This window comes from Hyperolius riggenbachi, chromosome 2 (assembly GCF_040937935.1).
Source record: "Hyperolius riggenbachi isolate aHypRig1 chromosome 2, aHypRig1.pri, whole genome shotgun sequence".
Lineage (NCBI taxonomy): Eukaryota > Metazoa > Chordata > Amphibia > Anura > Hyperoliidae > Hyperolius > Hyperolius riggenbachi.
The window spans coordinates 289280892-289298674 of NC_090647.1; the positions used below are offsets into that span (position 1 = coordinate 289280892).

The 17783-nt window shown below is 46.3% G+C and overlaps 1 protein-coding gene across 2 annotated transcripts in view; it reads left to right on the forward strand.

The window, feature by feature from the left end:
* Positions 1-1442: 1442 nt before the first annotated feature.
* LOC137546444 (regulating synaptic membrane exocytosis protein 3) overlaps positions 1443-17783 on the forward strand; it is a 178399-nt gene continuing 162058 nt past the window's right edge. The window contains exon 1 of one of the 2 annotated variants that reach the window (XM_068268929.1): positions 1443-1501. The gene's annotated coding sequence lies outside the window, so the exon portion shown is untranslated. Of the gene's footprint in view, positions 1502-5852; positions 5911-17783 lie in introns of those variants that run through there. The other variant, XM_068268928.1, reaches the window with a different exon arrangement.

Below are 17783 nucleotides of genomic sequence, written 5' to 3' on the forward strand. Positions count from 1 at the left end.
CAAAGGATGCCATCTTCCTTCCGTTATAAACAATGTTAGTTTCCTGACTTCTGTCCTGATGCTATGCCTCTAATACTTTAAAGGGAACCTAAACTGAGAAGGATATGGATTTTTCCTTTTAAAATAATACCAGTTGCCTGACTCTCCTGCTGATCCTTTGTCTCTAATACTTTTAAGCCACAGCCCTCAACAAGCATGCAAATCAGGTGCTCTGACTGAAGTCAGACTGGATTACTTGCATGCTTGTTTCAGGTGTGTGATTCAGCCACTTCTGCAGCCACAGAGATCAGCAGGACTGCCAAGCAACTGGTATTGTTTAAAATGAAACATCCATATCCCTCTCAGTTAAGGTTCCTTTTAAAGAGAACCCGAGGCGGGGTTCTGGGAATGAAATCCCCATACAGAGGCTGGGTCTGTCTATAGAGCCCAGCCTCTGTTGCTATATAGATTGCTCCTAAGCCCCCCCTGCGCTCTGTAATCCCCCCATAAAACACAGCTGTGCTATGCGGCTGTGTTTACCTCTCCTGTCAGTCTCGGCTGCTCCCCCGCCTCCTGCATCGCTCTGGTCCCGCCCTCGTCCCTTCCCTCCAATCAGCGGCAGGGGAAGGCACGTGGGCGGGGACCGGAGCGATGCAGGAGGTGGGGAGTGGCGAGACTGACAGAGGAGAGGTAAACACAGCGCGCTCTGACAAGCTGCGTGTCAGCAGCGTGACTGTGTTTTATGGGGGGATTACAGAGCGCAGGGGAGGGGGGGGGCTTAGGGGCGATCTATATAGCAACAGAGGCTGGGCTCTATAGACAGACTCAGCCTCTGTATGGGGATTTTATTCTCAGAACCCTGCCTCGGGTTCTCTTTAAGTCACTGGCCTACAATAAGCATGCAGATCAGATGCTTTGGCTCCGGTCTGACTCTGCTGACTGGATGCTTGTTGCAGGTGTGTGACTCAAAAGCAGCAAAAGTCTAAAGCTCTGCATGACAGCCAGGTAGCTGGCATTGTTTATAAGGGAATGAAGAGGACATCCTCCATATTTCTCTCACTTTAGGTTCCCTTTAGCTGGTATTCCCCTGTAATATTTGCTGACCAGGAGTAGAGCAGGGTGATAAAGCTCACATTCTCAATGTAGTGTCACCCACGGTATAAACTTTTTCTCTAGTCTACTGTCACTGAGCCGAATTCCCTGAATGTGCCGGTATGCCTGGGAATGAAGATACCGTACTGTAAACTAATCCTCGCTGTATGCTTTTTGTGTACAGAATTCAGAGAGCAGATGTATAACGCCAAGCAATTGTGGAGCAGTGCTGCAGAATACCCTAGGGGCAAGGTGGCAGCTTTCTGCCAAAACATCGAAGCCTAAGTCACAGGGGGAAAAGCCATGTTATTACAGGGATTTCACTGCTGCTGTAATAAAAGCAGAGGGTCACACACACACAGAGACGCATACACTGAAAAGACGGAAAGAGCCAATGAGAAGAAGGAATACAGGCAGCAACAGCAACAAGGTAAAATTAGAGAAATGTAAAGATATAGGTTAGATGTTTGGTCTAAGCTTCACCAGAAGCATTCTCCTCCCTTTACTCTGCGTTTAGTGGCAGAGATTACTAAAACACACAGTTTGTAACTGGTGAGGATGAACTGCAGGCAGCATCACATCAGCAGCAATTACAATAAAGTAGATGAGCTTCAAAAAGAAGATGCGCATTAGGAGCAATTTCTGCACTGCAAACCTCATGTACTGACAGAGAATCAGGGCTTATCAGCTCTAGTCTGATGTATGGCGATGCTCAATGACACCTGGCCACACATTTAGAAGGGATACATGAACAAACACCAATAAACAATGCTGTAGGCTTCTCAGTATTATTCCAGTTTGAAATTGAATAAGGATTAAAAAATCACACAATATACTGTATATTTTGTAACCAGTATTTAAAGGTTGCTTGTTAGGAAGATATTTATTTTCTGTGTTCACTGTAAATCAAGGAAGGATATTTAACCTTAGATGACAGTGACATTTGCCCTGCTGTCTTGCACTAGAGATGTGAATAAATAGGAATACCTCTTTCCACCGTGAGGACAGTCACGGTAAGAACATTAATCAATAATGCATGTTACATCAGTATGGGAAGAAGTTACTGAAGTCTGTAATCCAGAGCTGGATCATCCACAAGGCAAACCTAGGCAGCTGCCTAGGGCTTGGATAGAGTCTAGGGGCCTGGTGAATGCTATTCTCCTTCAAGTCCAACCAAAAAAGCCAGGTGACAATCAGCGGTGGGGAAAAAATGCTATCTCACCATTTACTCTTAATCCTTTTGTGCTGTAACTACAGAACCTGGCCTAGATCTAGGACCATGTTAGACAGGATGCTTTACTACTTAGTTATATATAGTATAATGATGTGTACAGTCTAATTATTACAATGATGGAGATTATTTTAGCAACTATTTAGTATATGTAAGCTGTCCAAGAAATGGTGGTCTAATTGTTTGCTCTAAAATTATCATATCCTTGGGACATATGCCATTCAGTCTATGTTCATCAACCTTTATTTATGCCCTACAAGACCATTACATCTCAACTCTGGGCTGTAAGATAATAAAACTGTAGCTTACTGCTTACCCCCAGTCAGTGTGAAGCCTCATGATAGGCTATAATGGCCCATACTCACGGGCTACAATTGTCCACGCAACCACGTGGCACGCGCGTGTTGCGGCGACAGGTCGCCCGTGAGTTTGAGGCACAGCACGGCGCAACACGGGCGCGCACCCCGAACCGTCGCTCATCGCTGCTGTCGCCAGGCGATTGGCGCTGTCAATCGCCTGGCGACAGTTTCCGCGCAACTTCGCCGCAACTGTCGCTAGTCCGCGTGTGTATGCAAACTAGTGACAGCAACCAGCAGTCAATACCCTGAGCTTCCGGCGGGGGGGAGGAACGTCGGCGACAGCTTCCGCCGCATCAGTTGCCAGGTCCCTCCGCCATGTGTATGCGGAGGGACCTGGCGACGAGCTGTCGCCTATTTATCGCGCACACGCTCCCCTGTGCTAGCGATAGCAACAATTGTAGCCCGTGAGTATGGGCCATAAGTCTTGGAGGCAAGGCTCCAGCTGACAAGTCACTCTCACCTTTCGTGTTTATGTGACTATTATTAGGGCTCTTCACCAGCTGCATCTTGATTCAATTATCAGAACACTCAGGTTTAGTCGATTGTGAAGGCACCTTGATTAATATGCTAGTCCCCCTTTTCTTCTGGAGTGCTTTGGTTTTTTTGGGGGCCAATCACAAACACTCTGCTTGCTGCATTTTTTTTACTTGTTTGTGATGCAATGCTAGGCGTGGAACTCCGCTCAAAACGCTTGTTTAAATGGTGAGAATCGAGAATGTATGAAGTCGTGCAACATTTATTTACCTTTTTATCTTGAAAAAAATGTTGCCATACATTTTTAAACCCAATTCATTTAAAGAAATGCATTAAAAAAGTTTGTCTGAACTTAAAGCTTTAAATTACTCGTGGAAGGTGAAAGAAATCCTGAAAACATGTTCCAGGGTCTGATGGGGTACTTGAGGCCCGGAGTCGAGCAACCCGCAGCTTGCAAATGAACTGAATACATTTTATTGCAGGTTTGACACTAGCAACAAAAGCCAAACACACCAAGTCAATTTGCATAATTTGCATCTCTGCAACAGGCAAACTGAACACTCCTCCAGCCAGCCAACGTCTCCACCCCTGCGGTGCCTCAGCATCTACACAACACAGGAGGCCAGCCAGAATCTGCTGACCTGTTCCCAGATGTGCATGCTCTACCAATATGCCAATCAGATGTAAACAGACTCTTCAAAAGACAAAACACTAGGAAAGCAATGGGGCCAGACACTGTCTCTGCAAAATGCTTGAAACTTTGTGCCAATCAATTAGCGCCTGTATTTACAGACATATTCAAAGCATCTCTCGAACTCTCAATTGTTCCGGCCTGTTTTAAAAGCTCAACCATTGTACAAATTCCTAAAAAAATCAAAATCTACATGTTTAAATGATTATAGGCCTGTTGCCCTGACATCGTTGGTCATGAAAGCATTCCAAAAACTGATAATGGCTTATCTGAAATCTATCACAGATCCCCTGCTGGACTCTCTGCAATTTGCCTACAGGCCTAATAGATCCGCAGACGATGCCGTGAACATGTGTATGCATTGAGTGAATCCTCAGGTGGTGTAAGGAAAACAAACTCATATTACATACGGAAAAAACTGTGGAACTAATTGTAGACTTTAGAAGAAACGCTCCGTCTCCCAGTCCGGTCTCCATTGATGGTACTGAGGTCTCAAGAGTACACAGCGCTCGGTTCCTTGGTACTACCATCACGGACAACCTGAAGTGGGATGCGAACTCCTCCGTAATTCAAAGGAAAGCCCAGCAGAGGCTGTTCTTTCTCAGGCAGCTGAAGAAGTTCGGGATGTCGCAAAAGCTAATGATCAGCTTCTACTCTGCCACCATCGAGTCTGTCCTTTGCTCCTCCATCATTGTCTGGTACTCCGGGGCTAATGCAAGGGACAAACACAAACTCCAAAGGGTAATCAGTGCTGCTGAGAAGATCATCGGGTCACCCCTGCCACCCCTGGACATCCTTCAATCATCTAGAATGAGGTTCAGGGCAAACAAGATCATTCAAGACGCCTCCCACCCGGGCAGTTGCTTCTTCGTCCCCCTTCCTCTAGGTCGCCGTTATAGGTCCATCCTCACCAAATCCACGAGGCATAAAAACACCTTCTTTCCCCAAGCGGTTGCCTTACTTAATTCATGCACTCTCCCAACCGACATCCCCAAATCTTCCTCGGCCACCCCCGAGCGGAATACGTGCACGGAAGGAACTGTCTTCAGCTGGCCACGCTGTACCACATGTCACCGTACAAATGTCTGTTTTGCATAAGATAGTCCTGCCCATTTGAACTATGAGCTGCTGCTGTCTGTTAAATTGACGTCAGGGTGTCTCTGTAGCTAAGATCTGTACCATGTGCTGTTTGCCAACTGCTGTTATTGACTGTCAAACTGCTGTTGTATCTATGTAGCTATTATCTGTACCATGTTGATGTTGCTATGCCAATTGCCATTGTGTCCACAAAAAATTCCGGGTGCGGCTCCTGCCGTACTTGGCGAATAAAGTTGATTCTGATTCTGATGTACTACAGCATCTAGACACCCCAGGAACCTTCACCAGGATTTTATTTATAGGTTACAGCTCTGCATTTAATACCATAATACCATCCCTGCTACACAGCAAGCTCTCCCAGCTACACATACCTGAATCTATCTGCAAATGGATAACCGATTTCTTAACTGACAGGAGACAGCAGGTCAGACTTGGAAAGCACACATCAAGCTCTCTGACAGCCAGTACTGGTGCACCCCAGGGCTGTGTGCTTTCCCCACTGCTCTACTCACCAATGACTGCATCTCCACAGATCCACAACAGTAGTTGGTCACATACAAAACAGGGACGAGTCTGCATACAGGCATGCGGTGGGACAGCTTTCCTCCTGGTGCAGCAGCAACAACTTGGAACTAAATGCTCTCAAAACCATGGAGATGATAATAGACTTTTTGAGATCTCCCCCCCAGCACCTCCCCTTAACCATAAATGGATCCACAATAACCCAGGTAGAGTCATTCAAGTTTCTTGGGTCCACAATCTCACACAACTTAAAATGGGACAACAACACTGCCACTATTGTCAAGAAAGCGCAACAGAGGATGTACCATCTACGGCAGCTGAAAAAGTTTGGCCTACCTCAAAATTTAATGGTGCAGTTCTACACTGCAATCATCGAATCCACCATAACATCATCTATGACTGTATGGTTCGGCTCCTGCTCAACATTAGAAAAGGGGAGGCTGCAGCGTATCATCCGAACAGCGGTAAGGATAATTGGCTGTAGCTTAGAACAAAATTGCCTCTGACCCCTCTCACCCAGCTCACTCCATCTTCCAGCGCATGCCTTCAGGAGTAAGATTCCGGTCAATCGCTACCAAAACCTCTAGACACAGGAACAGCTTTTTTCCTCAAGTGGTAGCCATACTAAATGCAGAACTGAGATGAACTAGCACAAGAAAAGGATTGACTCTTGGGTGCATGTGAAGAAATAGAAAAATGTTTAATATATCAAACTATTATAAATACACCAACACACAAGTATTAAATCAATACACAATAGCACTAATGATCTCATATATTAGCATCTTTGGTAACTTTATCTCACTGGCTATAGAGAGAAACAACGAGGGGCTGCAGTCCCCTGTGTCCAGTATAGTGATATCCTCCTGGCTCGTCAATCACAGGTTACTATGATAAGTGCTCCCCTGAGTGGTAGGAGGAGCTACAAGAGAAGGGGTCTTGTCATCAGGACCATGTATCGCCAATTATTTTGACTAAATGCAGAACCCCGCTAGAGCTGCTAGGACTTGAAAGTAATCAGCACAGAACTGTAAATGAACAATTCGCACATTGCTTACTGCCACTATAGTTGCATAATGGGACAACAACATTACACTATATTATTATAATAATAATTATTATAACATTATATTACAGACTTGTAATATACAGACTGTCTGTCCTTGTATTGTTTTTGTTTGTGTTTGTTAAGCAACTGCCAAGACAAATTCCTTGTAGGTGCAAACTTACTTGGCAAAATAAAATTGATTCTGATTCTGATTCTGATTCACAAAGTTTTCCTCTTGAATTATCTTACCTTACTTATTTATCACCTCAACCATAAGGAGAGCTTACTTATGAGATAAACAGATAAAGACTCCAAAAAACAGCTCACAGCCGATCATAAATCGTGGTCCTCATTCTCCATTAGCGTGTTTCGATTTTTCCTGAATTGCAATTATCTACCTGCATGATTGTTGGTGTGACCGTGCTTCATTCCCATTGGTTCATGACAACATTACAGCAACTGGAAAATGTAGGTTGCACAATCGCATCACAGCAAAGTTTTGCATGCTTCCTAGTGTAAAAGCAGCCTAAAAAGAGATCAGTAGTATATAGTAGTATAGGTTAATATACATAAATCGTGAGTCGATGATTAAGGTTTGATAATTTACTGTATGAAATAGAACTTTTCAATCAACCCCCCTTGCTCACAGTGCTTCAGTGTAGAAGTGACTTATTTCTGATGTCTTTCTTTTGTGTATCAGTGGAGAACAGTACACGTATCAGCAGATGGGGGGGGGGGGGGGGGGGGGGCAATGTCTTAGGGGCAGAAGGGGCAGAGGGCTCAAGATGAGGGGCATAAAAAAAAGAGAGGGGGGGGGAATGTAGGTGGGAGAGGCACAGTGACTAAGGAATGAAGATGACTAGTAGGAAACAATGATGACTTGTAGTTGGATTCGATTCTGAGCTCTTCTGTCAGAGGGATAATTTATTAGTGACATAACTTATAACTACATACTCTCAAGGGCATATGAATAGGCACCGTGATCCCCACCATAGTAGGGGACCTGGGGGCTAAGGGGGCCTGGTTCTGTGGCAGAGTGTTGAGCAGCGAAGTGGCACACTTTACCTTCTTCCAGTGGAGTGACATGTCCTTACTCCCCATTTGCTGTAGCGCTGGACAGCCTTATGACTCCTGATGCAAGGCAAGATAAAAATAATAATCTACTAGTACATGCAGAGCCAGTTCTAGTCTTTTTGCTGCCTGAGGAGGCAAACTTGTGAGGATGTCTTAGTGGTGTTCAGATGTTTTGCTTGTAATAACTTTTAAAGGCTAAAAAAAATTATAAATGTTATTCCATTTTTATTCCCAGGCCAGTGACACTTCTTCTTTAACACGGTGTAACGCTCGGTGAAGCACAGAGAGGATCTGATTACCGGTGATCTGCAGTATCACGGGAAATACAGACGTATACCAGATTATATGTGATCTGCAGTATCACCGATAATCCAATATACTAACTAACCTCTGGTCACCTGAGTAGAGTGTAGTGATTGGTGCAACAGTAATACAGAGGACAAGCCTCAGTGCAGCGGGGAGAACTGCACCGATCCCTTCCGCAGGTCTGAGTTCTCCAAGACGGGAGGAGTCAGACAGACAGTGGGAAGGGAGGTCCGAAAGTGACACTCAGGCGGAAGTGTCACTAACGGGACGGGGAACCGCCTCAAATCGTGAGGTCGGTTCTCGAGGTCGGACAAGGTAGGTTGTAACCAGACGGGCAGATAAGTACAATATCAGTAGGCAAAGGCGGAGTCAAAGTACAGGCAGGGTTCAGCAGCGGGGTATCAGAAATATCGGGGTACAAAATCAGGAGGCAGAGGCGGAGTCAAAGTACAGGCAGGGTTCGGCAGCGGGGTGTCAGAAATATCGGGGTACAAAATCAGGAGGCGGAGTCAAAGTACAGACAGGGTTCAGCAACGGGGTATCAGATATAACGAGGTACAAGGTCAGAGTTCAGGAGGATAGTCGAGGCAGGCAAAAGGTCATAACAGATAATCACAATCAAACTAGTACTTTAAGCTATCAACAGAATCTAGCTTAGTGTAGGATTACAGCTCCAGCTGGTCCCGGCACACTAACGGATCTGACTACGGATCTGGGTGCTCCCACATGTGTGAACGCAACGCCAGACAAGGAACAAGTGAACAGCCAGCTGTATATATACACGGAGGCCTCTCCAGCACCTCCCTAAGTGCTGGACCAATCAGGATGGGAGCCAGAGTCAGCTGACCAACCTGGTCAGCTGACTCATCTCTGGCTGACATAAATTCTTCCTGAGTGCGCGCGCGCGCGCGTCACTCTAAACCCTGAGGGACTACGAGTCCCAGCCACAACTGCCCCGCTCTGCGGTGTCTCCGCAGCGGGGGCATGCGGACCAACCGCCGCGTCTGATGCGGCGGTTTCCCCGCTCTTCATGCGTCCCTGCATGGAGACAGCCGCCTCATGCTGAGGAGAGGCGGCTGCCTCTCCGTGTGTGTGGCGCGTGTGTGCGCGGAAAGAGCCGCCTGCCGCTGGATCATGGCGGCGGCTCTTCCGCGTTCTCACACACGGTAAGATATCTGTTCTGAAATAGGATTTTTCCATCTATCTGCGAATGTACTAATAACATCCACATTACATCTGTAGTGCAATCTTGAGGTGTTATCTTTGCTGAAAACAATGCTTTGTGATGCAGGTAATTTATACAAGAGAATGAATTTGTAAGGAAGCCAGGCATAGAGAGTCTGCCTCTGGGTGGGATCAGCCATGACTACCCCTCTGCCTGTTCCTTCCTCAAGCAGATTACTGCAACAGACAATGCTGAAAGAAGACAGTAAATGTCAGCTTGTAATTCTTCTGGTGTGGTCTTACAGATGTTGGACATTTTAAGCACCGGCATAATTAACACCGGCAGTGACATAATGAGCCAGTATGCCTGTGAAACAACATAAGGATTGCGTAGAAATATATTTAAATTTATTCACACTGTTAAATGGAACAGCTGAGGAATACCAAGTAACATCATGATTTAGCATGCAGATATGAGTGAAAATATTCTTCCTGAAATCAGCAGTTATGTCGCTAAAACAGGATTCGTGTCGTTGAATAGCTTAGAGCTTTTGCAAAAATTCCCATTTTGTTTGTGATTCTGATCTGTGTGAGGTATAGGCAGAGGCATAGCTAAGAAGCCGTGGGCTCCAGTGCAAGTTTAGCAGTAGGGCCCCCCAAGCATGCTATAGATAGCAATTGATATGACACACCAAAACCAATCAAGGACAACCAGTGTCAGAGGTGCAAGAAGGGGATGGGAAACTGTGTCTTAATGATCACTACTATTCAAAGCATCTATAGAAGTGAATATTATCAGCACAGGACCAATAAAGAGCTAACACTGTATTTGAGGGGTGGGCCCCTCTACCCAAGGGCCCCGATGCGGTTTCTACCTCTGCACCCCCTATTGCTACGCCACTGGGTATAGGAGTTGATCCCAGACTTTTATAGGTGGTAGCGCAGCATTGTATGAAATTTAAAGGGAACCTGCTGTGAGAGGGATGTAAAGGCTGCCATTTTTATTTCCTTGTAAAAAATGCCAGTTGCCTGGCAATCCTGTTGATCTTCCGGAATACGTAGTGTCTGAGTCAAAACCCTGGAACAAGCATATGGCTAATCCAGTAAAGCCCGAGTTAACTGAGTCAAAGTACCTGATATACAGTACATATGCTTGTTCAGGGTCTATGGCTAAAAATATTAGAGACACAGGATCAGGAGGACTGCCAAGCAACTGGTATTGTTTAAAAGGAAATAAAAATGGCAGCCTCCATATCCCCTCGCTTCAGGTTCATGTTAAAGGATCTGAAGGTTCAGCCCCTGACTTGAAAATGTTCTGGACACCCAATCGATTGTTTTGATCAATCTCGGTCCGAAATCAGTCTAAAGGATCAGTCTGGAATGCTGGAAAATCTTGGTCACAAGGGCTCGATCAGGTGAGCAGTGGTAACTTATTTAGGAAAGGGTTCTTTACAGTAAAAGTGATTAAGATGTGGAATGCATTGCCACAGGAAGTCGTTATGGCAAACTCTATACCTGCATTTAAAGGGGGCTTAGATGCTTTCCTTGCGTTGAAAGACATCCATGGCTACAATTACTAGGTAATGCCTAATGATGTTGATCCAGGGATTTTATCTGATTGCCATCTGGAGTCGGGAAGGAATTTTTCCCTTTAGGGGCTAATTGGACCATGCCTTGTAAGGGTTTTTTCGCCTTCCTCTGGATCAACAGGGATATGTGAGGGAGCAGGCTGGTGTTGTACTTTGTACTGGTTGAACTCGATGGACGTATGTCTTTTTTCAACCAAAATAACTATGTAACTATGTAACGGTGTTTGGTCACCCAACAACCGGCAGACCCGATGGACCCCAGCAGTGGCGTAACTAGAACTCATTGGGCCCCCCTGCGAAACTTTGGATGGGGGCCACCCTTGACATTGCTGAACACTGAATAGGGACTGTCTACAAATCGGTGTCTGCAAAACTTTATATGATTCCTTATCAGTGGCTGAGCAGATGCAGTCATTAGAACAATTGTGCAGAGAGCAGAATTTTTTTTTCTCCATACCCTTAGTTGTCAGTCTCTAAGGACAAGGAAAAGAAACTCCTCCCCCATGGGGCCCCCTTGCAGCTTCTGGGCCCCCCTGCAGCTGCAACCCTAGCAGGGTCTATTGTTACACCCCTGGACCCCAGCTTGTGTGCCCTAAAGTGTATGTGTCTCCCCCCAGAGCCTGTGGTGTGTGTTGCATGCCCACCTGCCACACCGGCCCGATTCTGTTCTTTGTGTTTTTTTGGAATATTTCTCCCCATTTAGGGGTGCACGCATTATAATTATAATCTACTTATTAGTTGGAAAATGTGTTTTTAAATACACACGAATATGAAGGATCACATATCAGTGAATGAGATAAGCTGAATGCAGCATAAGAAAATGCTTAGGCTGCGTGATGAACTTAATTTCTTGCTTTCACATTTCTGGTGTGGTCTATATCTTCTTGAAGAATCCCCCTCTGAGAACCAGCAACACTACCACAGTTTTTTTTTTATAAACTGTACAGGTTGGAGTTCCACTATAAGATCTCTTTCACATGGGAGACTGAAGGTGGTAAATACACCAGCCGGGTGAATGCTAGTGCTCAGCACATTCAGTGGAGAGGGGGCCAGAATACTGAGCCACATTTGAGTGACATGATGTGACATAAAGTCACATTCAGATGCAACACGCATGGGGTTACGATTACGAACCCCAGAGTAGGATCATCCACAAGGTAACCTAGGCAGTAGCCTAGGATTATCCACAAGACAACCTAGACAGTTGTTTAGGGCCTGTACAGAGACTATGGGCCTGGTTGATGCTAGCCCCCACTAAAAAACCCCTAAAACACCAGGTGACCATAGGCAAAAACTGCTATTTCACCATTTCACCATAATCCTTCTCTGATGAGTGCTTCCATTTGGTTGCATTAATCTGCATGTGGAAGGTGATTGTTGGCCTGCAGAAAGGAGGCCGATTTGCTTGACATGCGCAAACTGCACAGTAGAGCTTCCCATGTGAAAGAGGCAGGGACATAACTACAAATCATGCCCCCTGCAGCATAACTTTGATAGGGCCCCTTAATGTTCACAAACCTTCCTTTTCCTCTTCTTGGTGACCCTCACAGTCTGGGGGCCCATCATGCAAGGCTCATAAAACAAGTGTGGCCATCAGGATCTTCACACCCATAACATGTGTTGCCACAAAAACACCTAATTTACCATCAGGTACTGTAGGCAGGTGCCTACAGGCACCTGATGATTGAAAAGCGGTTCACTCCCCTCCCCAGTTGCCTCCCTCTCTATTTAGAGTCCTGATGAGAGTGTAAATGAGAGGTTACTCACCCTGCTCTCAGCATTCCACTGACGAGATCTCCCTTCAAGTCAGGGGCACCTCTTAATACTGAGGTTCCACTAGCTACCTAATACTTGGGAGCACCTCTAGCTACTAAATATTGAGAGTACTTCTGTCTACTTACAGTAATACTAAGGGTCACCTGTAGCTACCTATGACAGACCAGGGAAGTAAGGGAGAAGTGACAGCTGGGACCGCCAACACAGTTGCGGTGCAGTTTGGTGGGGGTTTGTACGTTCATGGAGGGAAAAGTGTAAGGTGCCATGACATTTGTGACCAGTGTCGGACTGGGAGGTGGAAAAACTGAGGAAATCCACCTGCTGGCCAAGCAGCAGTAACCCTGTGTTATCACTCCCAATAGAAACCTGCAGCAAGTCCTCACTGTGACTAGCAACACATGATTACTGCTGCTTGGCCAACAAATGGATTTCCTCAGCTTTCCCACCTCCCAGTCTGACACTGTTTGTGACTATAGGCTCCTGTGAGGTAAAGTCAGGCCTGGGAGTATTAGAGAAAGGGAAGGTTAGTAGATTGCCCCATCTCCCCCCTCGGGCCCCCTGCTGTCGCAGGGGCTGCAACCCACCAGTTACACGCTTGGAAAGAGGCCTAAAAGAAAACAAAATGGAATTAAAGGAACTGTTGCAAAAGCCAATGCTAATCATATACTATAAAACCCGTGTTCCTGCGTACTCTCTTGTCCGTGTCCGTGCTTTTCGCTACTGCGCATATGTAGTAGGGGCGGCCATTGGGACAGGGGGAGGATGGGGCCAGGGGGGCGGGTGTGTGCTTGCTGGGGTGGAGCGGGGGTACGTGCAAGCAGGGGCGTGCGCATGCGCGATGACACGGGGGAGGGAGGTTGTGAGGGTGGCCTAAAGCCTGTTTTTAAACGGGTCTGCTAGTGTTCTATACAAAGCCACATGAGGCTGTGACATTGAAATCAAACACAACATACATTTACCTCAGCTCCCGTAATGCACTTAGTGAAATGTATAGTAATGGTCTGATTAGAAGGCAATGTGTATGTAAAGCTGTATGCGCTGCTGAATGGTGCACAACTATCCCTCCTCCTCTTCTGTAAAGTACAGGTCTGCCTGGCACAATGCAGCAATAAAATGCGGAATACCACTGAGACCCTCCAGCTTGATGTAGAAGGCTTGGCCACAACACCAAACTGTACAGCTCTGAATCAATAGCTAAGTGAATTATTTAACAGCCTGGATCCTATTAAAGCTAGAAGGGAGGTGTGAGGTAGCAACTCATTTTCAAGTTACAGATTAATTTTGTGAGGTCTTAAAAACAGAAAACAGTTGTGTATTGCCTACTTCACAGTTATTGCACCTGACACAGACCCTGTTTGATCTTTTGTATTGCCAGGCTGTCATAACCGCCTTTACTGTATTGTGCTGTTACTGAGGTCAAGATGCATTAGATCACAGCAGTATCTTTACTTGATGTCTGCTCTTTTTATGTGGCTTGCTGTAGATTTTCAGGCCTCCTGTGGATTGATTCTGTGTTCCCCGATGTCTGCAGTGCAGATCCCTGGATCTCTGCCCGGACACATTGATGTCTGGTGAATGTCGGATACAGGATCCCATCAGTCCATCTGTTTCTTATTGCAAGCTGTTTGTTTAGGCTTCAGCATATGCTGCTAGTCCTCCTTCAGCACCATATTCTCCTCTCATCAGGAGCTCCGATAATTACAAATCTTATTATTCCAGGAAACAGCCTTCCTCTATTAGAGACACAGACCCTTTTATTACAGGGTGCGTCTTCTACTTGTTGTTTTATTGTATGTTTGTATGTTATTAGTGCTTGATGATAGAATAATATACCACCTACCGTTAATTATTAAGGAAAATGGGATTCACTGATGAGTGTCGTGACCATGAAAATGCAAACGGTCACTACATTTATAAATGTCACACAACTCCAAGGTGAATCATAATAGACTTAATCATGTATTGCAGCAGCTATAATGTTTCTTAAAGGACATCAATGCTAACACTTAAATTGACAATTATAGGCAGGGGAGGGCTAAAGCTGTGTGTAGGCAGGAGATGACAGTGTCCTCAATGGATGACATCTGTAGATTTCAACAGATGCTCAGTGACCAGTGGTGTAGCAATTGGGGATGCAGAGGTTGTGACTGCACCAGAGTCCCTTGACCTGAGCGAGATACATGGCAGGGGTGTAACTATAAGGGAGCAGCCCCAGCAACTGCACCGTGGGGGCAGATCTGTAAAGGGGTCACCAACTACTGCTTCACCCCCTCAATTCAGGTGTTTTTTTGGCTACACATGTTATGGGTGTGAAGATTACAATGTCCACACTTGTATTATGACCCTTGTAAGATGGACCCCAGGCTGTGAGGGTCACCAGGGTAGGCAAGGGAAAGGGTGTGAACATTGGGGGGCCCCACACTTGTATTATGGCCCTTGCAAGATGGACCCCAGGCTGTGAGGGTCACCAGGGGTAGGCGAGGTAAAGGGTGTGAACATTGGGGGGGCCCACACTTGTATTATGTCCCTTGCAAGATGAACCCAGGCTGTGAGGGTCACCAGCGGGAGGCAAGGGAAAGGGTGTGAACATTGGGGGGGCCCACACTTGTATTATGGCCTTTGTAATGGACCCCAGGCTGTGAGGGTCACCAGGGGGAGGCAAGGGAAAGGGTGTGAACATTGGGGGGCCCCACAATTGTATTATGGCCTTTGTAAGATGGACCCCAGGCTGTGAGGGTCACCAGGGGGAGGCGAAGGAAAGGGTGTGAACATTGGGGGGCCCACACTTGTATTATGGCCTTTGTAAGATGGACCCCAAGGCTGTGAGGGTCACCAGGGTATGCAAGGGAAAGGGTGTGAACATTGGGGGGGCCCACACTTGTATTATGACCCTTGCAAGATGTACCCCAGGCTGTGAGGGTCACCAGGGGTAGGCAAGGGAAAGGGTGTGAACATTGGGGGGCCCCATGATTTGTAGTTACGCCACTGCTACATGGGGCCTTTTTCCTGTCCCTGCATTTGTTTTTATTGGTTCTGTAGTGGTAAAAATAATCACCTCTGTATGTGCTTTGAATAGTGATAATCATTGCCAAAGCATTTATTTTCTTCTCCGTACGCCTCTCACACAGTTGCTGTTTTTGGAAAGCTGGCTTTGGTGGTCTGCATCATGTGATTATTATTACTATTATTGCCTCCAGGTATAAACATTGCATAGTACCCCACCTCATCTTTATACTGAAATCTATTAACCACTTCAGGACCACAGGCTTTACCCCCCTAAAGACCAGGCCATTTTTTGTAAAATAGGCCACTGCAGCTTTAAGGCCAAGCTGCAGGGCCACACAACACAGCACACAAGTGATTCCCCCCCCCCCCTTTCTTTTCTCCCCACCAACAGAGCTCTCTGTTGGTGGGGTCTAATCGCGCCCCAGATGTTTATTTATTTTTTTTACAAATATTTAGGTTAGATTTTTTTTTTTTACTCCCCCCCTCCCTCTGTCCCAGAGCTAGCCAATCATATCGATCGGCTGTCATAGGCTTTAGCCTATAACAGCAGTTAGCTGTCTTGTCACCCAGAGGGACAGCCATGTCACACGGCTGTCCCTAGTACAGCGCTGCTGTAGATCGCAGCTCTGTACTATGTTTACAGACTGCAGTTTTGCCGACTTACCAAGCAGGAGATGCGTGCACGTGATTTCCTTCAAAACAAAGCCCCAGGACTTTACGCTGATCGGCATTAGGCGGTCCTGACTCCTGGGGCTACCGCCATGGCCACGCCCATCAGTGTGATGCGGTGGTCAAGCAGTTAAAAATCTATACCTAGTGTGTGGCAGTAATAGATCCCTTTCATATCAGATTAGATCTGACAGGGATCTATCTGATGGTTGAATCTGATGGCCATCTATAAGTTTATGAGCACCTTTAGAGATGTCAGATTGCATTGTACTATATCCGAATTCCCCATCAGATCTACATGTTCCCTAGCACTTCTGAGAAAACTGCAAGCAGAACATGGGAGGGGGTTTTCCGTGAGGTCAATGTAGTGTGTGATGCCACTAGCTACGCCTTCTTGCAGAAAAGATCATTCATGTTTTGGTGTTTAGCCTGTATAAACAACATGTTCTGATAGCAGAATGTTCTGATAGCAGAATGTGCTCTTTATTATTCCCAAGAAATGCCACAGGCACAATATAAGATTGGGGAGGGAAGGTGCTGTATGTGAATAATGCAAGCTTTGATCCATGACTATGGCATAGATCTCAACTGCTACAGTTACGGTGAAACAGTTTATTGCTTGGGAACAGTTCAGATGCATAATCTATGTAGGATTACCGTATATACTCGTGTATAAACCGACCAGAGTATAAGCCGACCCCAACTTTTACCTTAAAAACCTGGGAAAAATTATTGACTCGTGTATAAGCCGGGGGTAGAAAATTCGGTGGCCTTATGGTGCAGAACAAAGCATAGTTTGAAGAAGTCAGTTGATTGGAGAGAGTAGAAGGGGCATATACAGGGCATATAAACTGACAGTTTTTCAGAACAAATGCAAACAAACATTGTGAAATGCAAATGTAAATATCCATGGCAAATGCAGAGCCCGCCCCTCATGCATAAGTATACACTCAGCATAAACAGTAGAGCAAATCATCATTATATAAAGCATACTGTGCCAGGTCACTGTATATGTAAACTAGCATTGGTATGTACCATATGCAGCTACTGCAACACATCACATGCATACCTTATAATTGCTGGCAGATGGGAGGGATCCTTCACAGGGGGCCGAGTGTGGATTTAAACAGATCGATGGATGCAATATGCACCCTTCTGACATTTATTGTGTTGGGACCACTGGTGTTTCTCTCTCTCACCCTCCTCAACCCTGTCCCCCTGCGAGTTGCAATTTCTGCTGCCTGCTGCAGCAGCCATACTTTCAATGGTGCCTCTCTGTCCCCCATCCTGCACGCAATGTGCTTAAACATAGTGCGGTCGCGTAAGCACCGCCCTGCTCCCGCCGCAATCGCCATGTGCAGGGTTTAGCCGGTAACTGTAATCCCCAGTGTGTGCTGCCTGTTGTGGCAGCCATACCTTTAATGTTGCCTGCTGTCCCGTCTCCCCGTCGGGATATGCAGGGCAGGAGTGCATGCGGTTTACTCGCCGGTATGCTCATCTCCCAGCCAGTCGCAGGCTCCTTGTTATGACGCCCTGTAGTGGCGCCTATGCATCACTGGAGAGTGTCATCACAAGGAGCCTGCGACTGGCTGGGAGATGAGCATACCGGCGAGTGAAACGCACACACTCCTGCCCTGCATATCCCGACGGGGAGACAGGGGACAGCAGGCAACATTAAAGGTATGGCTGCCACAACAGGCAGCAC